The sequence below is a fragment of the Theropithecus gelada genome, chromosome 1 (genome assembly GCF_003255815.1).
Source record: "Theropithecus gelada isolate Dixy chromosome 1, Tgel_1.0, whole genome shotgun sequence".
In the NCBI taxonomy this organism is placed as follows: domain Eukaryota; kingdom Metazoa; phylum Chordata; class Mammalia; order Primates; family Cercopithecidae; genus Theropithecus; species Theropithecus gelada.
Genome location: NC_037668.1, coordinates 11,691,928 through 11,717,082, shown reverse-complemented (window position 1 = coordinate 11,717,082; position 25,155 = coordinate 11,691,928). Strand labels below are relative to the sequence as shown.

At 40.0% G+C, this 25,155-nt stretch overlaps 2 pseudogenes; one reads left to right on the top strand and one right to left on the bottom strand.

Annotated features, from left to right (window-relative positions):
* Positions 1-105: 105 nt before the first annotated feature.
* Positions 106-25,155, bottom strand: LOC112610367 (annotated as a pseudogene).
* On the top strand, positions 9,055-9,642 carry LOC112624247 (annotated as a pseudogene).

Genomic DNA, 25,155 nt, shown 5'->3' with positions numbered 1-25,155 from the left:
ACTTGTTACCTTCTGTATGAAGCCAGGAGGGTGGAGCTTGATGACATCTCCTAACAACACCCACATGCACGTCTCTGTCATCCTTAAATCACTGAGTCTTGGACTTCAGGGTCTTCTTGTGCCGGTCCACAAGGTATAAATTGGCCTGAGCAGGAAGCTCACTATTTCCAGCAGGAAGCCAATGCAGCCTATCAGGGCTAAAGGAAGGCTCCATCTGGAATCAAGGCAGAGGCCTCTCTCTTTGCTCAGGGTGTAACTAAGGTTATCATAGCTTTGGTGAGGCGTGTCATCTGAGATGTAGTGGAACTGACCTCGTATTCTTGGGGCCTTCTTGGGGTCCTGTAGGGCCCACAAGACCAGAATGTGGGCCCGGGCCACGTTGCCAACATAGACTGTGTTGACTGTGGATAACTTGCTGACACTTGACAGGATCCCATTGTAATGGGGCCTCATTTGTAGTGGCAAAAAGGATTGGGCTTCTTTCCTCATAGATATACATGGGTCTTAAGGCACAAATGTACAAGATACCGCTATTTTTCAGTGTTCACCCATTAGCTGTCAGCACAGCCTCCTCAGCAAGCTTTTTGCTCTATGTGTATGGAGCAGACCATATGTTTTCCAAAGGCTCTTATTTGTGGCCATTCTGGATGATCTCATTGTAGAAGTTGGGCCTGGCTACCTCTATGATGCTGGTGTGGATGAAACCTGGCATACTAGCTTGGACACAGGTTCCCAACAGAAGTTGGGTACCTGCCCATGAAGAGTATGCTGTCAGTGTCAGGAAATATCCCCATGGGGCCGCAGCCACATGCACAGATCCATGTGCCCCATTCTCCACTCCCAAGTGCAGTGGTTGTAACACACTCGGGTTACCACCGAGTGTTGTATTCTTCTGTGGCTCTGACTGAGATTGGGGCCATGCTACAGCCATAGGAAAAACATAAAAATAAAAAGAAATGAAGATTTGGGCTCTAGACAGGAGGAATTTCTAGACTTTTAGGTTTTGTGGACGTGTGTGTGTGTGTGTGTGTGTGTGTGTATACTTTAATTTTGGAGAGGAACCTAGAGTTATCACTTTATATTTTGACAAGTAAGAATATTGCAAAATTATGATTTTTTCATTGATAACATTAAAGACAGAGTATTTAAAACTAAAAAATCAGGAAACTATACTCTGAGAATATGGACAGTCCCAGTCCTTAGGCACAAAAGGGCAGTGGAAGAATTCACATCACACACAGACATTCACAGTTGTATATAGGCAATACACACTCAAATATATACATGCAATTGCTGGTATTTTTCTCATTTTGTTAAAGACTAATAAAACTTTTTCTTTTTTTATTGAAGACTAATAAAACTTTGACTAGTAAAACTAAATCCCTAGAGTCACTGAGCAAATAGTGGGTTTGGGGAGCTTCTGGATACCCACACACTTTTCCTGATTGTGTGTTCTCCCGGCAAGCTGCTTCCAATTCTGGTTGTGACTCCATGTACCCAGTTATGTAAAGAGGGGGTGATGGTGATAAGCCTTCCTTCTACTTAGTATTCCAAACCCTGCACTGGCGTTTCCTGTGGAGCCTGGTGGAGGAAGGGGGGCGGGGATGGGGGTGGGGGGGAGTGTGCCCTCTGCTGGTAACACCTGCATGGGGAGGACCTTGCAGCCTCCCCTGAGCTGTGTGAAAGCAAAGCTCATGGAGGTATCCAGAGCATCTTCCCTTGAAGAAGGAATAAAAATCCTGGGCAAAAGATCATTTTTATTTGCTTATTTTTGTACTCTTGGCTCCTTTTACAGTCTCTGTGCAATTTGAGTTTCTGGAGAGACAGTCTCATCTTTTCAAAAATTAATCTAGTGGCAGAGAAAATGTGGAGTTAGTTTACCTTCAAGTGGTAAATGACCAACATTGCGAAGTATTCTCTAAGCCTGCGAGTGATAATGGTTTTAGGAAACAGATGCCTCTAACACTTCCCCTGTCATTTCACATCCCCTGTTGTTGGGAGCTGTGAAGAGTAAGAATTAAAATGAAAAACTAGTTTTCTTAGCACACTCCTTGCACTGTAGGGGAGACTTACAGGTTATGGGTAACTAGAAACTGAAAAGGTTTTTTTATTTTTTATTTTTTATTTTTTTTGAGATGGTGCTGGAGACTCAAAAGCAATTAGTTGCATTAGAAAAGGCATCAGAGTAGACTGAATGTGGAGGGCCAGACCAGCAGTGGGGTGCTATGGTCCTGAAGAGACTGGGCTCTGGGAATCAGAGGCTGAGACTACATGACAATATATCTTAAGCCAATGTGTCTGTAGGTTTAAAGTAGATTGGAAAGCCACAATTTGCAAAAACCACCCAATATTTAAGGAATGTGATGAAGCCAATAATTCAGGACTTATTCCTTCTTGTGTTGTAATTTTTGCCCTGGCACCAGAATATGAAATAGCTTCCAGGAGTTCCAGCTATAAGCTTGGAATTGTCTGTGTGATTGCCATCACATGGTGACAACACTCAGAATCTAAATTGGGCTTCTGTTGTATTCTCACCACTCAATTTGTCTTTTAGCAGTTTAATGGGTACATTTTAGAGTCTTCCATTTTGTGTGGAATTAGATCCTCCCCTTGAAATGCTGTAATTAACATCACTTAAAAAAAAACTTGAATAAAATATTGAAACAAAAAAAAAGAAAAGATACATTTTTCTCACCACTATATGGCGCATACTCTAAAACTAACCACATAATTGGACATAAAATAATCCTCTGCAAATGCAAAAGAACAAAAATCAAACCAAACACATTCTCAGGCCATGACACAATAAAAAATAGAAGTCAAGACCAAGAAAATGGCTCAAAACCATGAAATTGCATGGAAATTAAACAACATGTTCTTGAATGACTTTTGGGTAAATATGAAATTACATAGAAATTAAACAACATATTTCTGAAAGACTTATGGGAAAATAATGAAATTAAGGCAGAAATCAAGAAGTTCTTTGAAACTAATGAAAATAAAGATATAACATACCAGAATCTCTGTGACACAGGTAAGGCAGTGTTAAAAGGGAAATTCATAGTACTGAATGCCCATATCAAAAAGTTATAAGGTTCTCAAATTAACAACCTGACATCACAACTGAAAGAACGGAAAGAATTAGAGATGCAAGAAAAAAATCAACCCCAAAGCTAGCAGAAAACAAGAAATAACCAAAATGAGAGGGGCTAAACTGAAGGAAATGGAGGCATGAAAAACCATTTAAAAGATCAGTGAATCCAAAAGTTGGTTTTTTGGAAAAAAAAAAAAGATAAAATAAATAAATAGTCCACTAGCTAGACTAATAAAGAAGAAAAGAGAGAAGATCCAAATAAACACAATTAGGAATGACAAACGAAATGTTACCATTAACCCCACAGAAATAAAAATAATCATCAGAAACTACTATGAACACCACTATGCACACAAACTAGAAAACCTAGAATAGATGATTAAATTCCTGGACATATACACCCTCCCAAGACTGAACCAGGAAGAAATTGATTCCCTGAACAGACTAATAATCAGCTCCAAAAATGAGTCAGTAATAAATAGCCTACCAACAAGAAAAAGCCAAGGACCTGATGGATTCATAGCTGAATTCTACCAGATGTATAAAGAAGAGCTGTTACCATTCCTACAGAAATTATTCCAAAAAATTAAGGAGAAGGGACTCCTCCCCAACTCATTCTATGAGGCCAGCATCATCCTGATACCAAAACCTGGTGGAAACACAACAAAAAAAAGAAAACATCAGGCCAATATCCTTAATGAACATCGATGCAGAAATCCTCAACAAAATACTTGCAAATGAATCCAGCATCAAAAAGCTAACCCGCCACAATCAAGTAGGCAAATGAATCCACATCAAAAAGCTAATCCACCACAATCGAGTAGGCTTCATCCCCAGGATTCAAGGTTGATTCAACATATGCAAATCAATAAATGTAATTCCTCACATAAACAGAACTAAAGATAAAAACACATGATTATCTCAACAGATGCAGAAAAGACTTTTGATAAAATTCAAAACCCCTTCATGTTAAAAACTCTCAATAAATTAGGTATTAAAGGAACATACTTCAAGATAATAAGAGCCATCTATGACAAAACCACAGCCAACGTTTTACCAAATGGGCAAAGGCTGGAAGCATTCCCCTTGAAAACTGGCACAAAACAAGGATGCCTTCTCTCACCACTCCTATTCAACATAGTATTGGAAGTCTTGGCCAGAGAAATCAGGCAAGAGAAAGAAATAAAAAGTGGAAGAAATAAAAAGAGGAAGAAATAAAAATAGGAAGAGAAGAAGACAAACTATCTCTATTTGCAGACGATGTGATCTTATATCTAGAAAGCCCCCATAGTCTTGGCCCAGAAGCTCCTTCAGCTGATAAACAACTTCAGCAAAGTTTCAGGATACAAAATTAAAACACAAAAATCACTAGCATTCCTGTACATCAACAACAGCCAAGCCAAGAGCCAAATCAGAAAGATTGTCCCATTCATAACTGCCACAAAAAGAATAAAATACCTAGAAATACAGCTAACCAGGGAGGTGAAAGATCTCTACAGTGAAAATTACAAAAACTGCTCAGAGAAATCAGAGAAGACACAAAAAATGGAAAAAAAAATCTCATGCTCATGGATGGGATCATTAAAATGGCCATACTGCCTAAAGCAATTTACAGATTCAACGCTATTCCTATCAACTGACCAATGACATTCTTTATAGAACAAAAAAACAACTATTTAAAAATGTATAAAGAACCAAAGAAGAGCCTGAATAGCCAAGGCAATCCTAAGCAAAAAGAACAAAACTGGAGGCATTAAATTGCCTGATATCAAACTATACTACAGGGCTACAGTAATCAAAACAGCATGGCACTGGTACAAAAACAGGCACATAGTCCGGTGGTACAATAGAGAGCCCAGAAATAAGGCCACACACCTGATCATCTGATCTCCAACAAACCTGACAAAAACAAGCAATGAGGAAAACACTCCCTAATTCAATTAATGGTGCTGGGATAACTGGCTAGCCACATGCAGAAGATTGCTGCTTGACCCCTTCCTTATACCATACACAAAAATCTACTCAAGGTAGATTCAAGATTTAAATGTCAAATGCCAAACTATCAAAACTCTGGAAGACAACCTAGGCAATACCATCCTGGACAGGGGAAAGCACAAGTATTTTATTACAAAGACACCAGAGGAACAACAAAAGGAAAAATCCACAAGTGGGATCTAGTTAAACGTAAGAGTGTCTGCACAGCAAAAGAAGCTATCAACAGAGTATACAACCTACAGAATGGGAGAAAATATTTGGAAACTATACATCTGACAAAAGTCTAATATCCAGCGTCTATAAGGAACTTAAACAGATTTACAAGAAAAAAACAACCCCATTAAAAAAATTCAAGGGGGCCATCCTTTCTGAGGCCAAACTAATAAATAATTTAGTGAGTGAATTGAGAGAAGGGATGGTCTTCCTTGAGATCCAAATTTGATTTCACAAATATTTCAAAACAAGAAGCAAAAATATAAGAAACTATGAAGAAAAGATAAGGGACTTGGAGGATAAATCAAGAATAACAAAGTGTCACAAGCAGTAAAAGGTATTAATGGAGAGAAGACAATAATTAAACCAAGAATAGTAGATTATTCCTTGAAGTGTAATAGAAGGCTCACTGTTTCAGGTTAAACCATGCTCTCTCAACAGAGGTGAAAAGGGGGTGATAGTGTCCCTAATGGGGCAAATATTTGTTCTTGGGGGAGTGAATAAAAATCTCACTCTCTTTATGTACAAAGCACAAATACAGTACATAAACAAATATACAATATACCTGTGCTATTAAAATTGTATGAGACGGCGATTAGGAAAAAGTGTCTAAAAAGGCTCCATAAGTGGGGATTGATGAAAAAATGGAGAAATACTGGACTAGAGTGAAGAGAAATAAGAAACATTGAGGCATCTGCTGGTAAAAATTTTGAACACTAAGGAGAAAGAGAAACATTTTACAAACATCCAATTAAAAAGAGCATCTTATCTACAGAAGAAGAATGATGCTGGAATTAGACTTTTTATCTCCTGTGCTGGAACAGACGGTGGCATGGCAGTTAAGGACTACTGAGAGAAAGGACTACAGCCCAGCAATGCTGTACCCAGCCACGATGTGGCCCTGTGTCAGGGTGAAGGAAAGATACACAGCAATTCAGGCAGTTTATCTCCTGTGTTCCCCACAGAGAAACCTACTAGAGAGAAGACTTTCCAAACATTATCACTTATGTGAACCTGAACAATTCATGGAAATGGGAAGAAAAGAACACAAACCTCTGGGGTTCACCACTAGACTTTGTGATTCACTGGTTTGGGGTCTACATTTTCATTTTTTACAAGTTCCCAATTAATGCTAATGCTGCTAGTCTAAGAACACACTTTGAGAAACTTTAAGGTGTTTCCTAATTTGTGTGTTTGTTTGTTTGTTTTGAGATGGAGTTTGGCTCCTCTTGCCCAGGCTGGAGTGCAATGGCATGATGTCTGCTCACTGCAACCTCCGCTTCCCAGGTTCAAGCAATTCTCCTGCCTCAGTCTCTGGAGTAGCCAGAATTACAGGCACCCGCCACCATGCCCGGCACATTTTTTTGGTATTTCTTTAGTAGAGACAGGGTTTCACCATGTTGGCCAGGCTGTTCTCGAACTCTGGACCTCAGGTGATCCCCCCGCCTCAGCCTCCAAAAGTGCTGGGATTACAGGCGTGAGCCACCAAACCCAAAACGATGACTTCAAGTGAAATGATGTATGATAAAATTAATTTTATCATAGGCTAATTGATATGAACAAGAGTCACAAAAACATCACCAAATTTCTAAATAAAGATTCAACACCCTTAGAATATTAAACTTAGAAACAAATGTGAGCTGTACATACAATTAAGAAAGCCTAATAAAACCTAGTAAGATTATTATTCACCTAATTTTTGGTGAATCAGTGGGTGATCGTGGTCGCAGTTGTGGTTAAGTTAAACCAAGGAATAGATGTTTGCAAAGAAAAAATTGTAAGGAGCACCTCCTACTACTACACAGTTAAAAAATCAACAATGACAGACACTGCAGGCTGGCTGATCTATTTTGTACTCTCATCGTTATTGTCTTGCATTTGTATGATTACTGCATGTTTTATGAATTTTTATTTTTCAATAATTTGTATTCATTCACTCATTTTCCAACCCGATGATTCCAGTTCAGGGTGGCAGGTGGCTGGAACCTATCTTGGCAGCTGTAGGTGCGAGGCAGGACCCAATGTTGGACAGGACCCCATCTGGGGCACAGGGCACAGCCTCGCACTGGGACCATAAGGATGTCAGTTCATCTAATTTGCACATCTCTGGGATGTGGGAGGAAACAAGAATATCCAGAGAAAACCCACACCAACATGGGGAGAATATGCAAACCCCATGCAGACATTGGTCTGCCAGAAATTTTTAAAATTAATATTATAATAAAATGATATTATTTGAGGCTGGGCACAGTGGCTCATGCCTGTAATCCCAGCACTTTGGGAGGCTGAAGTGGGTGGATCACTTGAGCCCAGGAATTTGAGACCAGCCTGGGTAACATGGTGAAACCCCATCCTCTATAAAAAAAAAAAAAAAAGTTAGCCAGACATGGTGGTACACACCTGTAGTTCCAGCTACTCAGGAGGCTGAAGTGGGAGGACTGATTGAGCCCAGGAGTTTGAGGCTGCAGTGAGCCATGATGGCACCACTGCACTCCAGCCAGGTTGACAGAGCAAAACTGTGTCTCAAAAAATGAAAAAAAAAAAAAAAAAGGATGTTATTTGAGAACCTGCTGTATTTGCAATGTAAGAATCACAGTAAGAGGGACGTAGAAAAATACAGTATATTACTTCATAGATTTTGTCCCTGCACCAGGGACAAAAGTGATATCCCTGATCTGATTTATACTGAAATGAATGTGAGCTATACATACATTTAAGAAAGATTAATAAAAACAAGTAAAATTGGGCCGGGTGAGGTGAGGGTGAGCTCACCTATACATCAGTCCTGACTGGGTGGGGCCACCTGTGTGGAGAGTTACTGAATTAGGAATTTAATCATTTTGATTGTTTTTGTGAGTAGCAGTCCATTATCATAATCTAATCAATTCAAAAGAGACATGATTATCTTATTTTTTGAAACCCCATTCATAATTTTAAAATCTCTTTTATTTTCTTAATAAATTATACAACTACTAAAAAAATTCTAAACATTGCATTTAAGTGTAGAAAAGCTCAAACACAGCTGTACTTGGAGGCAGAGGATTGCATCAATTCCTGCATTCCCTGAAGAATCATTATGAGTTCAATAATATCAAATGCAGAAAAATCTGGTATTCAATAACTCTTAAAATAGCATAAGCAGATGTGTTGTTCAGAATGGGATTCTTTTTGTATTGGTGAAAAAAATTTGTGAGTTTCTGGACAAGGCTATATACAGTGGTCCTATGATTTATGCAACTGCGCTTCTTGAACATTATGAAAATTAAAACAAGCGACAATACTTGTAATTTATCATTAAATAGGGTGAGGCCTTGGAAATTGTCAGCATGTTTATCATCCAATTTCATGTCTGAAGGTCCCTGGAGAGTCCTATGACATGCTTGCAGGAAGCTTAATTGTCTTGACCATTGTCAATAGCAGCCCCCATTCACTAGGAGAACCAACAGAGCAAACTCCAGATTTTAAATGAATCCGGACTGGGTGGTGCCACCTTTGTTGAGAGTTACTGCTTGAGGTAATTTAATCATCTTGATGGTTCTTGTGATGAGTTAGGAGTCCATTATCACAACCTAATCAATCTAGAAGTCATGAAGTCTCCACCCACTAATTAAGGTGACTCAATATAAACCTGCCTCCTGTGCCTCCACATTAGCTCATTTGGAAGACCTGGCTACAGGTGGTCGTCTCCTTGGCTCAGAGTCCGTGCTGCAGCTGAGGCGTCTGTGTCTCTCTGGTTCCGAGTGGCCGCCATCATGTTCTCCTCCTTCTCACTCAAGGTGGCTGTGGTGTGTGTGAGCAACATCAACAGGAGCATGGAGGCCCACAGCATCCTCAGGAGAAAATGGCTGAGTGTCCGGTCTTTCGGAACGGAATCTAATGTGAGGCTACCAGGACCAAGACCCGGTCGTCCTGTAGTTTATGATTTTGCAGCAACATATAAGGAGATGTACAATGACCTCGTCAGGAAAGATAGAGAATGTTACACCCATAATGGGATCTTACACATCTTGGGAAGAAATGAGAGAATCAAGCCCGGTCCAGAAAGATTTCAGGAGTGCACTGATTTCTTTGATGTCATCTTCACCTGTGAGGAGAGTGTCTATGACACAGTGGTGGAAGATCTGTGTTCCAGAGAACAGCAGACCTTGCAGCCTGTGCACGTGATCAACATGGACATCAAAGATACCCTGGAAGATGCCACCCTGGGAGCTTTCCTCATCTGTGAGCTTTGCCAGTGCCTGCAGCAGTCAGACGACATGGAAGACAGTCTGGAGGAGCTGCTGTTGCAAATGGAGGAGAAGTCAGGAAGAAGCTTTCTTCACACCGTCTGCTTCTACTGAAGATCTGGGCTGGCTTTGTGCCCTTCCTCAGTAAGAACTTAGGCATGGGACTTTAGTCCAGATTTATTGTGAGAAGCATCTGCAAAGACCTTCCACCGAGTGCTGTTTGTATTACTTTTGTACATATCACCTGGAAAGGGACGATTACCAAGGAAATATTTTATGGGAAATGAGAAGGACTAACAGTTTTAAAAGCACTGAAACATGCTTGGCATTGTTCTAGGTGCATTACATAGAATAATGAATTTAGTGCTTATATAATTCTACAAGGACGCTATCCCACCATGACTGCATTTTCCAGATAAGCAAGCAGAGTTGATAATGGACTGCTGGAAAAATGATTTGTTTAAGGGTACTCAGCAGATAAATAACATTGTATAGATAAGCACCTTTTAAATGAACTTTCTTTTCACAATTTGAGGGCTATTTTTTTAATTTTTAAATTTTTTAAGTTAGTTGAGACCAATGAAGTGTGGTGTATTAACTTAAATGTTGTTCTTCTTTAATAAGAGTATAATATTACATGTTTAAAGAGATAAATGTTTTTACCTATAGATCATATCTTTTTTACTAGTGCTCACTTTAATAGATAAAATCCAAGTTGGGTAATGAACTACATGTTATTGTAAAATTTGGAGTTATCTACTCAAATAATAGTTCATCAAATTAAATGAAAAAAAAAATTTTTTAAAAGTATATTCTTATTTCTGTTTGGGGGATGGATTTCAAACTACTAAGTGACATGCTTTTGTTTAAACCTTATGAATTACACTGAAAAAAAAAAGGGATCTTTCAGAGTGGAAATTTTATTAAGTTTAAAATGTTCATTGCTTTGAGCATTGAGAACATCAGGTGATAAACCTAATGATGTTTTCAAGGAGAAACAAGTGAAACACTTCATAATCCTTGGTAGTGGCACTAAACCATGTTTACCCATAGAGGAAAAATAGTTCCGAAGTAGTTGTTCATAGTTGAATTAATTTACATGTTATCTATTGAACTAGACTGATTATGGCAACCTAAAATAACAGCAGAGATTAGCTCTCAAAAGACAATGAGTTTATTTGAATGAAGGATTGGAATCAGGAATGCACTGGGTATAACAAGTCACAGGTGTATCCTGAGAGGTTTGGGTAAGGGGAAACTTTTAAAGGCAAAAAGAAGTCCACAGAAGTTGCTTGGAAATAAATGCATTGGTCACAGTAGCTGATTGCAGGAGTTGGCATTAGCTTATTGGTGCAGACAGCCATTGCTAGGCATGTGTTCTTGCGAGAACATTTTATCTGGAATGCTGCAGTCTTGAAGAAAATGCAGTTATAGAAATACGTGTGGACATGCAGAATGAGCAAAGTGTGTAAGACCTGCTGATGGTGTAAAGCGTGTAGGATGTGCCATAATCTCTTGTGGGTTTTAGGGAGTCCTTCTGATAGTTCTTATCTCAAATATACAAGCATGGGCTCCCCTCCTTCATGACCTTCCAGCTCCACTTCATCAGCCTTCTCCACTGTGAATTCAGCCTTTTTCACGTTTTCCATGCTGGACTCCTTAGAAAAAGTCCCTATGTGCTGCCCACATTTAAGGAGTGTGGACTTGTGCTCTACTTCCCTATGGGTGGATTATCCACGTAAATTATGTGGACTTACTCCACACAGATGTGTCTATTCTCCCCCTCATGAATGTATGTATTCAGTTATTTCTTCATAGCAGTATGGAATCTTGGATATTTATTTTTCTATGTGGGGTTACAGTTTGATCCTTCTTTGTTTTGTTGCTCAAACTGTTGCTGTTTTGGCCATCACAAGCGCTTTCAGTTGCCTCCTGGACCCTTTCACGTGTCCCATCGTGGTGTTTGTTTTGTTTTACTTCATTTTTCATGGGAAAGGAAACTCACTCTGACATTATGAGATGCCCCAGGTTCATCTTATATATTTCCAGCCTCAGTCCCAGAATCAACAATTTCTCCAAATCATCCTGTTTGTATTACTGGAGGACGATGAGAGTAATCAAAATCGGGTGTGCTTGATGCTACTAAGGTACCAGCGTTTTCTGTCCTGCATCCTTTGGCTACATTTAATTTTTTTCCCCTTGTCTTAATTTTCAGTTTGATTGTGAGGCATCTACATATAACTTTCTTTGTTTTTAAGCCTCCTTGAAGTTCCATGAGCTTTTTGAATCTGTAATTTTTCAGCTTTTTACCTAATTTGAATAATTTCACCATTATTGCCTCAAAAACAAAAATCAGTTCCATTCTTTCTCGCACCTCATTTTGAGACCCAAACTACACATCTGTTAGACCTTTTGATATTGTTCCTCCAGTACCTGAGGATCTCTTTCTTTTCTTTTTTGTTCTTTTTTTCTCACTGCTCCAGTTGGATAATTCTGCTGATAGACCTTATGGTTAATTTTTAGAAGTAGGATTACTGTAGTCAAAGAGAAGTATAGGCCAGAACAGTGGCTCATGCCTGTAATCCCAGCACCTTGAGAGGTTGAGGCAGGAGAGTCGCCTTGAGGCCAGGAGTTCAAAAGACCAGCCTGAGCAACATAGTGAAACCCTGTCTCTACAAAAATATAAAATATAGAAATTAGCTAAGTGTGGTAGCACACACCTGAGTCCTAGCTACTTATAAGACTACTTGGAAGACAGAGTAAATGTGTTTTTAAATTTATTAGATATTCAAGATTCCCTCCATAGAGGTTGTAACGTTTTTCATCACCACTGGCAAACATGCCTTTTCCCTCACAAACTTGCCAGCAGGGTATAGTGTCAAGCTTTTGACATTTGTCAATCTGATAGTTTGTCAGGTACAGTTGTGCATCTGTAAAAATAGCTTCCAGCCATTCTCTCTGCTGAACACATGTGCCATTCCCCTATCATGATGTGCAGTCTCTTACCCATCCCCCTTTATCCAGGGACATTGCCTTACAACTTACTTCAACCAACAGACTGAGCTTGAAGTATTACATACTCTGCTTCATGGATTCGACTTGTGTAAAACCACAAACAAGCCACATGGTGATTACATAATCCAGGTCAGACTTTGGGGTAGATTGGACATGGGGCCGGGAGCAGTGGCTCATACCAGTAACCCAAAATACAAAAATTAACCTGGTGTGGTGCCATGTACCTGTACTCCCAGCTACTAGGGAGGCTGAGGCAGGAGAATTGCTTGAACCTGATAGGTGGAGGTTGCAGTGAGCCAAGATGGCACCACTGCACTCCAGCCTGGGCAACAGAGCGAGACTCAGTTTCAAAACAGAAGAAGAAGGAGGAGGAGGAAAGATTGGACATGGGAAGTGAAGAGGGAGAGGAAGTAAAGGAGAGGAAATAAAACAATTACAAATAAAGCTGTTAACATACTTATAATGTTAAGTTTTTTTTCATGAAATATAAAGTATTTCCCTCATTTTTTGAGTGTTTTATTAGTTTTCTTATGGTAATTTTAAAATGGAAGAAAAAACACACATACACAAATACAGAAAACCAAACAAAATAAAGGAGTTGGTTAAGAAAATATTATAAGGCATACATCATGTAATCAAGAAATAGAAATTTGTCAGACACACCTAAAGCAATGTTCATTTGACTGGTCCTTATCACAATATTCTTCTCTCTGGCATAACTCACTTTTATAGTTAAGATTTATCTTCAAATCTTCCTGAAATTTGTATCCAAATGTCAGTTTTCATCTTCAATAACCATGTGAACATCCATTTGCCTCTTTCTCTGGCTACTTCCTCAAGAAACCATTGTATTTTCAATACAGCAAATCTAAATCTCAATTTCCCACTCTACATAGTAGATAGTCAGATGTAGGAGGTCACCATTACAACTTCCAATCAGAGCTCCCCTCCCTCGATCCAATAAGCCAACACTAGAGGTATTCAACAACCTAGAAAGTCTTCTCACCATATCTGCTCAACACATAATCATGCCCCATACTTCCCACACCCTGATTTTTAGTGATAATATTAGCTCTCACCTCTCATGCTTCCCCACACCCAACTACTGCCACAGTTCTTAGCAATTCTAGCATCCACACAGATTATCCACCCAACACCCTCAACACTCTCAATTCTCCAACTGCACTTGTCTACACCCCACCAGAGACACCCATGGCCATAGTCATCAAGAACCTCACCACCAGATCAAAATCTGAAATAGTCATGCCCCAACTATAAGACCACATCTTGCCATTCACTTTTGCTTCTTTATTTAAACTATAAGGGCTGTTTCACCATGCATTGTTCCACAACCCATGGATTCCAGCTGTCCCTACTTATTCACCCTTTCCGGTTCGAAGCCAGGTTTCATGGTTTATCACTATAATTACACCCTTTCAAACTCCCTCAGCATTTCTGCACCTTTCTCTTCTGTCACATTTGCATCATCCATGTCCAAACAGAGAGAAAAGAGAAACTCAACCACCTTGTCATGTTTTTCCAAATGGATAGGCTGGAAAAAGTAGTATCTATGGGACAGTCTCACTTTTATCTTCAGAAGAGCTCTCAACACTATCACAAAAACCTACACTCAAGTTTGTATTCCCATACTTTGAAACAATTATCTATACCAAATATCCTCACCCCTATCCCCAGTCATGATCCTGACTGCCCACTGACAGCTGATGGCCTTGCCTTAAGCCACATTGACAGAATAGAGAGAAACTATCAGTGAGGAAACACCTCACTGCCCTACCACCAAAACTTCCACTTATGTATTTGGACCCAGCCACCCTGAAAGTCAGAAATCTGAGAGTGATTCAAAAGTCCTCCTTTTCTCATCAAGAAGTCTGCTCATGTCAGCTCTAACATCCCTCTCCCATGTGTCCATTCCTCTGCCTTTTCACAGACACTTTTTTCCTCCAAGCTTCCAACCTCTCCTCCACGAACTACTGTACCAGCTGGGTTCCCCACTTCCAGTCTTGCCTCCTGCTACCTACACTCCAAGAGGAAAAAGAATATTTTCTTAAAACTTTGATGTGAAAGTTGTTACTACCAAGATGAAGTCCACTATCGTCAGATCCAGGTGAAGTGGAGCTGGAGGGTCATGAAGGAGGGGAGCCCATGCTTGTATATTTGAGGTAAGAACTATCACAAGGACTCCCTAAAACCCACAAGAGATTATGGCACATCCTGCATGCTTTACACCATCAGCAGGTCTTACACACTTTGCTCATTCTGCATGGACACACGTATTTCTGTAACTGCATTATATTCAAGACTGCAGCATTGCAGATAAAATGTTCTCTCAAGAACACATGCCTAGCAATGGCTGTCTCCACCAATAAGCCAATGCCAACTCCTGCAGTCAGCTTCTGTGACCAATAAACTTTGTTTTAAAGTAGCTTCTGTGGACTTCTTTTTGCCTTTAAAAGTTTCCCACTACCCCAACCTCTCAGATGTACCTATGACTTGCTATACCCAGTGCATTCCTGTTTGCAATCCTTTGTTTAAATAAACTCATTGTCTTTTGAGAGCTAATCTGTGCTGTTATTTTAGGTTGCCATAATAAGTCTAATTCAGTAGATAACATGTAAATTAATTCAACTATGAACAACTACTTCTGATCTATGTTTCTCCTATTAATGAACGTGGTTTAGTGCCACTACCAAGGATTATGAAGTGTTTCACTTGTTTCTCCTTAAAAGCATCATTAGGTTAATCACCTGATGTTCTCAATGCTCAAATCAATGAACATTTTAAATTTAATACAATTTGAATCTCTCAATATGAAAGATTGCTTATTTCAGTGTAATTTATAAACCTTAAACAGAAACATGTGGCTTAGTGGTGTGAAATGCATCCCATCCCCCAAACATAAATAAGAATACACTTTTTATTAACATTTTTTATTTGATTTTATTTGGTGACTTGTTATTTGAGTAGATAATTCTAAATTTTACAATAATCTGTGGTTTATTATCCAACTTGGGTTTTATCTATTAAAGTGAGCATTAGTAAAATAGATATAATCTATATGTTAAAACTTTGTCTCAAATATGCAATATCACATTCTCATTAAAGAAAAATATTGAAGTTAATATACTTCATTGGTCTCAACATACATTTTTAAAAATATAATATATATTATATATATATATATACCATTCAAAAAGAGAAAAAGGACTTTATTTAAAAGACAATTTAAAATGGCCATAATTCCGCCATCATACAGATCAGTCAGTGTTTAAAATGATGGTAGTAGCACAGTGGACAGTCTTTGATTATCATGTAGAATATACCTATGAATCAGGAAAGAGATTAGAATATTTAATAATGAATGTACAGCTGGTGGTTAGTTTGTTTAAATCCAAATTTAATTACCTTATTGGATATTTGATATTTGGTTATTTAATCACAGTCATCTTTAACAGCTACATTGATTGGTGTTTTATCTCCTGTAATCCTTTGATGGCTTTTTCTTGCCTACCATTTCACAGAGGTTCAGACAGCAGTAGTAGTTCCCTAGGAGAGTTTATTGATGAAACAGTGTCTGCAAGATTTTAAAAGTTTCGTTCTTTTCTAGACTTATTTAAAAAAAACAAATGATTAATAAAAGAAAATATACATTTGTTGGTAACTGATTTTAATTATTTTTTAAAACTTGGACCTTTCTGGAAGGGCAGCATATAAAAACATCAGTCTCGAGGAGGGGACAACAATACTACCTCACTACTACACCGGCAATGACTGGTTCTTCAAACACAGTGGAGTGTGTAGCTATATGTTTTATAATTCATAATGATAGCCTCAATCATCAAGAAATACTTTTGATATTTTATTTTCCCTCAGAATATCTAGAGTGCTAAATTTTTAACTGCCTTTTCGTTGAGTCGAACTGTGGGATTCTGATTTGTATTAAGATTGTAAGTTCCTCACTGGTATACTATCATCCTGGAGGGGTGCTGTATGACTGAGGAAGAGTGAGAGAGAGAACGAGAGAGAGAGTGTGTGTGTGTGTGTGTGAGAGAGAGAGAGTGTGTGTGAGAGAGAGAGAGAGAGTGTGTGTGTGTGTGTGTGAGAGAGAGAGTGTGTGTGAGAGAGAGAGAGTGTGTGTGTGTGTGTGTGAGAGAGTGTGTGTGTGAGAGAGAGAGAGAGAGTGTGTGTGTGTGTGTGTGAGGAGAGAGAGATGCTAACCTTGTAGCATGTGAAGAATGTCTGTACCCTGATATGATAGTTACATAATCAGTATATTTGGTTTCTAGATCACTGTGCTTCTTTTTTTTCAATCTCTAATTAAAGATGCTTAAATTTGGTTTGTTAATTCTATTTTAGAAATTATAATTTTAGTTTATATTAATTTCATTTATATCTTACTGAAGAAATCTTTCCAATCGGGAGGAGGTTCTAATATTCACATGTTCTAATACGTTGTTTATTGTAAAACAGCTAAATTTGGAGATATGTAAAGCCTTGTTTTCTCTGTGTGGTTCAGCTACTTTCCATTTGGTATTACACACTCAAATTTACATTTATCTATTAAAATTGCCATTTTATTAAACCTTTTTATGCACAGTAGATTCAACTTGTGTCTGAAAATGTCTCTTGTGCTTTTTTGATTTTGCTGACTTTAAAAGGATTAATCTGGACAGACATTATGAAAAGGAAAGGTTGCGTTTAACATATTTTTTGAACATTGTAGGACAAAACATAGCTCATTAACCTTGAAGTGACTGTTGTACCATGTTTGTGCACATGCTTCAGAATCCTATGGAAGAGAATGTTCCTACTTGCAGTACATCAAAGGAATGGATGGTGGACCGTACTATTCATGTTTTGAAACATAAATGTTCACTTTAAAGCAATTGCCATAACAGATAAAAACCTGAACTTTCATTGGATTTTTGTTAATTTTCCTCATTTTGAATTATGTGCACTACCATAGCTATATCAGTTTGATACAGCATTGAAAAATTATCAGTTATATTTTGCTGCTTATGATCTATTTGTAGATTAGGTTTAAAATGGACTTAATCCATTTTTAAGGCTGAGTGAATTTTTCTAAACAAGAACCATTTGCAATATGGATTTTCATAGAGATCAAACCAATTACAACTTATCATTAGGAGTTGCAAGCACATATTCATATAGTCCAGGTAAAAATACACTAATGAGTATTTGGTAAATCCCAGTAGGCTTTTACCATTAGCATAATTTTGTGTTGTACAATTAAGTTACAATTATATCTCTAATTTTGGATAATATTCTAATATTCATTGGTTAACAATAAAGTGATGAAAGCTAAAAAATAAAAAGTAAAAAAAATAAAAAATTTAAAAAAACCCCTTATGTCCAGAACTTACAGGCTAGCTGGATTGTTTTTAACAAGATCAAAGTAATCAAAGCAAAAAATATGTAAGACTGATGAGCAAGGTCTGTTTTCTAGGGCAGTCTATTTTCTCTAACATACCTTTTTAGTAAGTGTAGTTTATTACTACAAATGTACATACAAGCTGTGAATCCTGAGATGAAGTGTTACATTTCACAACAATTATTTTTAAATTTAGTGAAATATTTCAGAAAACTTCTTGCAGAAAAAATTAATCTAGGAATAAATTTTATGCTAACAAGAATGAGAATATGCATATATCTAATACAAAGGGGGTCTTTGCCCCACCTCAGGAATGTTGTAGTCATTGTTACAATTTTTTAATTAATCTGTAACTTCCTTTTTGTCACAACAACGGATAATGTTAGCCCAGGAGATTGCATTTCAAAGCTGCTTATGTCGACTGCTCCTTTTTAGGTTTTTCATGATCTTATTTTGTATGCTGCTTTCTTTTTTGTTTGTTTTTTGTTTTGAGACAGAGTCTCACTCTGTCACCTAGGCTGGAGTGCAGTGTCACAGTCTTGGCTCACTGAAACCTCTGCTTCCCGGGTTCAAGCGATTCTCCTGCCTCAGCCTCTCGAGTAGCTGGGATTACAGGCGCCCGCCACCTTGCCTGGCTAATTTCTGTATTTTTAGTAGAGGCAGGGTTTCGCCATGTTGCCCAGGCTGATCTCGAACTCCTGGACTCAGGTGATCCACCCGCCTCGACCTCCCAAAGTGCTGAGATTACAGGTGTGAGCCAGCATGCCCAGCCGCATGCTGTGTTTTCAACTAAAGTTTTAACCAAGGATATATTAACGTGTTTGGAACTTATACATTTTGCAGCATCTGGTTGGTACCTTGATAGGGGGAAGCTCAAGAGGAATGAAAATGGGGGATGGTGTGTGTCCGTCTCCCTCCGTGGCCCCTCAAATGAGTGTGAGCCCCTCAGACATTGGGAAAGGCTCCACATGCAGCAGGTGCCTGTGCTTTGGTGAGGTGCTGACCGTCACAGCCATGGCCCTGGAACAAGAGAGGCCAGCAGTAGAGTTCTACCTGAGAGCCTGTTCTGAACAGTCCCTCTGCTCCTTCAAGGTGTTCTCATAAATATCCCTTTGAAGATAATGCTCTGTTACTGCCCCGCTTCTGGGGCTGGAGGACTGCTTGAAGACAGGTCATCCCAAGGATCGTCATGGGGGCTGCAGAGGTTATAGGGAGAGGCACAAGCAGAGAAGGTGAAGATGAGCACCCTATTTCTGCTCCGCTTAGCTGGGGATGGCCTATGTTTGTCTTTATCTCTCTTTGCAACCTACAAAGCCCTTTCATCTCTAAATCTGATGATCTTCACAGTCAGTTTAGAGAAAGCACTGCAATATGGAAAGAGCCCTGAGCTGAAATTTGTACTATCCGGGTGGCCTTACAAGGAATTAGGTGGCGGGGGGAACGGGGTGGTCCTTTGACCACATGATATGGACACCGTTTCTAAGAAGTGATGTTTATTGAACCAAATAGGAACAGTGCCTTACATAGTTCTCATTTCACTCTCTCAACTTTGTAATAATATCTTAGTTCTATTATCACCATTTTGTAGAACTAGAGATTGAGGCTTACCAAGGTGAGTTAAATTACCCCCAAATCATGGGGGCAAAGCTGGGACTTCATCCCCAGTCTGTGTTGAAAGCTCGTGTGCTTATCTCTGGTCAGATTGTCACCTTTTGAATACTCCATTCTTTCCAGCAGGAAAAGGTTCAACATCACCAGGAGTAGGTTATCTCTTGTGGAGAGAAATGTGATTTTTTTTGTTATAACTCAAACATATCCTACTTCTGAAAGGTGTTTAAGGCAATAGCCAGAAATAATAGAATGTATAGGACAAAAAAGTAAAATACAAATCTGGTACCACATATGGGAAGGCTGGAATCACAGAAATAATTGTTCTGTAACAGAAAAGTTGTCTTCTATGATTATACATAATATTGAACTCGGAGCTACCAGGTATCCATGACTACAGTAGGAAAATAAAATAAATCTAAAAATGTTACTTCTCAGGAGAGTTTTTTGTTTGTTTGTTTGTTTGTTTTTTCTTGGACGGAATTTCGCTCTTTTTGCCCAGGCTGGAGTGCAATGATGTGATCTCAGCTCACTGCAAGCTCTGCCTCCCGGGATCAAGCGGTTCTCCTGCCTCAGCCTCCCAAGTAGCTGGGACTACAGGCACCCACCACCATGCCAGGCTAATTTTTTGTATTTTTAGTAGAGACTGGGTTTCACCGTGTTAGCCAGGCTGGTCTCGAACACCTGACCTCAAGTGATCCGCCCACCTCGGCCTCCCAAAGTGCTGGGATTACAGCGTGAGCCACCGCGCCAGGCCTGCATGCTTATTTTTTTAAACCAGTGGTACAGGGGTATACAGAATAAAGCATGAAAGGCCCACTTTGTCCTCCTCCATCACTCTCACTCCCCTTTGCACTTCTACCCACAGTTGAAAGAGCTTCCACAGTCTTTGGAGTCACACAGGAGTGAGTTTAAAGTCTAACTCTCCTACTTACTTACTTACCTGGGGGAACCTGGAACAAGTTACTTGTCATCTCTTAGCCCTAGTTTTATCATCTAAAAAACTAAAGTTAGCAGTCTTGAACTCCCTAGTTGGTAGTGATCAGCAAAGGCACTTGGCCCAGAGTACAGCAGGTGTTCAGTGGAGAAACTTCTCTTTCCATCCCGTCCTTCTTTCTGATTCTCATTTTCCCACATTGCTCCATCGCCTCCCCAGGATACTATACCTTTCACATTGACTTTCATGATAGACTCTCTGTGAGTGACACAGAATTCATCAATGATAGAGGTGGTGTGGATGACGACCGAGACGTCCTGGCAGGCTCTTTTAAGGCATGACTCATCCAGAACGTCTCCTTCCAGCACTGTCAGCTTGGTCTTGTTCTGGAGCTTCGTATCAACATGGGTCAGGTCATTGCAAGGATTTCTGGATCTGGCTAGGAAGTTTTCTGATAAAGGTGATGTTTCATAGGTGTTCAAGGATGGTTAGAGTAGGGGTGTTAGAGTGGAGGGTGTACATTCCATAAAAGGAACAAGTAAACAAAGGCACAGAAATCAGCATGCGTAGCGGTTGATTGGGAAAGAGCAATCATTCCAGGAAACTAATCTGAACAGTGCGTTGTCAAGTGTGCTTGGAATATAAGCATTGCTAGAGCCATGGGAAGCTCACCATATTTCTTAAGGGGAGTAAGGTGATTATAGAGAGTTGTGTATAAGAGGAAAATATTTTAATTTAATTCTATATGTAACCAGGAATAATGATTTTGGGTCTCTGGCATCATACCAAATAAAACCTATTAATTATATGTAAAAGAAGTAGAAAAACAGACTGGCCATGGTGGCTCACCCCTGTAATTCCAGCCAGCACTTTGGGAGGTTGAGGCGGGTGGATTGCTTGAGCCCAGGAAGTTGAGACCAGTCTGGACAATGTGGTGAAACCCTGTCTCTACTAACAGTACAAAAATTACCCGGGCTATAGTGCCTATAGTCTCAGCTACTTGGGAGGCTGAGGCAGGAGGATGGATGGAGCCCAGGAGGTGAAGATGGCAGTGAGCCAAGATTATGTCTCTGCACTCCAGCCTGGATAGCAGAGCAAAACACTGTTTCAAGAAAAAAAATTAAAAAAAAAGAGAGAAACAGAAGCAGAGTTGTGATGCAGGAAGTTAACCTTGGCTTGAGGATATAAAATGGACTGGTATAGGGGATATGAGAAATTCAGGTGATCAAGAGATTAATCGGAATGTCTGTGCCAAGGTTTAGATGAGGGCTGGAGGCAGGGTCCAGCAGTGGAAGCAGAGGAGGGGAGAGATACACCAGACTGGAATTTCAGACCTTACCTTGAAGGTCCTGGTACCTACTGGAGCTGGGCTGAGAGGAAAAGGGGAAGATAAAATTACCCCCACAGTTTCCTGCTTGGGCAACTGGGAGGAGAGTGGAGCCATGACTCAGGAATTACAGATAAAATGATAAAGTGATGAATTATGAATGAAAGAATTTCATTGAAATGATTAATTTTATTAAAAACTCTTATTAAATAGCATCAAAAGCAGATAGAGATGCTGACCATGAGTTAGCCACCGATGAACTAACATCCCAGCTGTCTAGCCAGGGGCAGTGGTTACAACATCAATGTTTTCAGGCTCCTCTGAAATCCACAGGTAGTGATGCTGCCAGCAAAGTTGTCACCTGGAATTAGCCACAAAATGAACACCATGCTACATGGAGCTCAGATAAACACTCTATACTCATTTGTGCTTTATAATCTGCCTACAGCCCACAGCTTGCTTCTTTCCTTTTATCTCTATCTCATGAGGTAGCTATTCTGAGTCCCACTTTATTGGTGAAGAAACTGAGGCTGAGAGAGGTTAAGGAGAGACCTAAGGTCAGGCTTCTAGTGAAGGCTCAAATCTGCCCATCCCACCTGTCATTTTTGTACCCTGTACCCCAGGTGCAGGACTGGCTGTTTAGAATCAACTTTTCTGAGAAAGAGTAAGAATAAGCCAGTTTAACTGAAACTGGCAACAAAGGCTAAAGAACAGTGATAGTAAAATTCAGAGTGAAAAATTCAAGGCTGGAGAAATTCCTTCCTGGGGTACAAGCAGGACTATTTGCTCTCCTGATGCCTCTGCCATGTTTTGTCTACTTCCAGACCCTTCTCTTTGTCAGGCAACTCTAAGAAGGCCCTGCAGTGGGGGGAGGTAGGAAAGAGGCTGCTGGGGAGGAGGTGGCTAACAGCCTGAGAGTGGAATTTTCTCTGATTGTTTTTCCACCTCTGCCCTTCCTACTCCCTTCCTCTGCTTCTTTGCTGCCAACTTCAGAAAGACTGGCTAAAAGGAATTGCTATGTCAAAGCAGAAGAACTCCAAAGCAGAGAGAAAAAGACTCTTCCCCAGTGAGTTTGCAGGGATCTAGAAGGACCAGGAAAGGGGACTTTGTTGATGAAGCCATAGCTTCCTCCTTCTCCAAGGCACTGTGGACTTGGCAAGTGTTTTATGTAGACTAAATGCAGTTGCTTTTATGGCATGACTTGAGCTAGAGGGAGGTCTAGAGAAGCTGCTAGACAACTACAGCTTAAGAGCACAGAAGCTGCACTAGACTGTCTAGGTTCAAATCCAGCTTTGCCATAATCTAACTGAGACACCTTGGACAAGCTGATTAACCTCTCTGTCTCATCATCTGTAAGAAATAAGGTTAATAATATTACCAATCTCATAAGGTTGTTATGAACAGTAAATGAGTCAGCACATGCAAAACCTTTAGCACAGTGCCTGGCACAGAAAGAACACTGTTTTATCTTCATACAGACCCCTGCCCATCCATTATGCCCCCTGCATTTTCACTATAGGGGAACTGTTCCTCTAGGCTGAGCATTGCTTTTTTCCTGATATCAGATGCTAGATTGCAAATATTGCTGAGACACAAGGATTACAAACATTTAATATTGGTTGTGCATTAATATTTGTTTATCAAAGACACCATTAAAACAGAGAGCGGAGGAAATGGGACATTTGCAGAGGTCAGAGAAGAGTGAAAAAAGAGTAGATTGTTGGGTGTGGTCCCAGAGTGCGGTCAATGGGGGGCTTCTCTCTGCACAGGGCAGGACCCTCTGGGCAGCCAGAGCCCACATGTAGACACACAGTCCCCCCAATCCTTTGGGTCGGGGAAGATGACAGGGAATTGGTTTGGGACACACATGGAGGCAAAAGAAGAGACTGAAGACCTGTTTTGCCAAGTATCAGCTCCAGGGCCAAGTGATGAAGCCTCTGGATGAAGCTCTTGTCTCAGCTCTGTTACACATTAAGCAGATGTTCTTGGCAAGTCACACTATGTTTCTGCACCTTGATGAGTTCTTAGTTCAGTTGGATGTTACCCCACTTCTTTTTCCTTTCTTTTCTTTTCTTTTTTTTTTTTTTGAGATGGAGACACGCTCTGTCACCCAGGCTGGAGTGCAGTGGCGTGATCTTGGCTCACTGCTACTTCCACATCCTGGGTTCAAGTGATTCTCCTGCCTCAGCCTCCTGAGTAGCTGAGATTACAGGGGCACGCCACCACGCCCAGCTAATTTTTGTATTTTTAGTAGAGACAGGGTTTCACCATGTTGGCCAAGCTGGTCTCAAACATCTGGCCTCGTGATCTGCCCACCTTGGCCTCCCAAAGTGCTGGGATTACAGGCGTGATCCACCGCGTCTGGCCTGTGACCCCTCTTCTAACTCCCTCTTGGGTCTATTTGCATAAGAAGTTCCTCCTTCAAATTCTGTTGTCAATTTATTTTGGTGATAACAGAGACAAATGGTTTTTTAAAAGGCCATATATGTGAAATCTAAATGAGGCATGTCTGGCCTCATACTGCCTCTTACTCTGTCTCTGCTCTGTGCTGTGCACTTGTGTGCACTCTCTCTCTCTCACTGATGCTGTCTCTCTCTCTCACTCTGTCTTTCTCATTCTCTCTTTGTGATTCTCCCCCTCATTTGTCTCTCTCTGTCACACACATGCACACATACACTTACACACTCATCTTTTTTTTTTTTTTCCATTTCCTTTTATTTTGCCTTCACTAAAGATGCTAAGGATGCTACAAAACAAAACAAAGCCTGTGGAAGTCTAGACAGACAGGGACTCACTGGTGAGGTCTCCAGGTAAATGGTGGTTTTTGTGAATGTTGCATAGCAATTGGCAAGACAAAATGCCTCAGAACAAATGAGTTGTAGACAAGAAAGAGAATTGATGTGGGATTTTTTTTTTTTAGATGAGAAGAAAAAATGCGTGGAGGCTGAGGCGGCTGCCTCTCAAGTTCTGGGTCAGGGTCAGAATCCAGTCTCCAGAGATCACATCCAGTATCTTTCCCACTATGCCATTTTATACTATTTAATATTTCTTTTGTGATTACTGTGGATATGGGATTGGCTTTGATTTGACTACAACGTTCCATAACTTGCTAGACAAGGTCCACCTCCCAACATGCATGGAGGGTTTAAGATGGAGCCACTCACCCATGACTCAAGTTTACTTACTGGAAAATTCCTCCCTCAGCTCTGGTCTGAAGGCCTTGTCCAACGCCCTGATCTCCTTCAGCTCCTTCTCCTTCACCAAGAGGCGGACGATCCTCTGACCCAGAAACCCTCCTGCTCCTGTCACAAGGCAGCTCCAGCCCGTCAT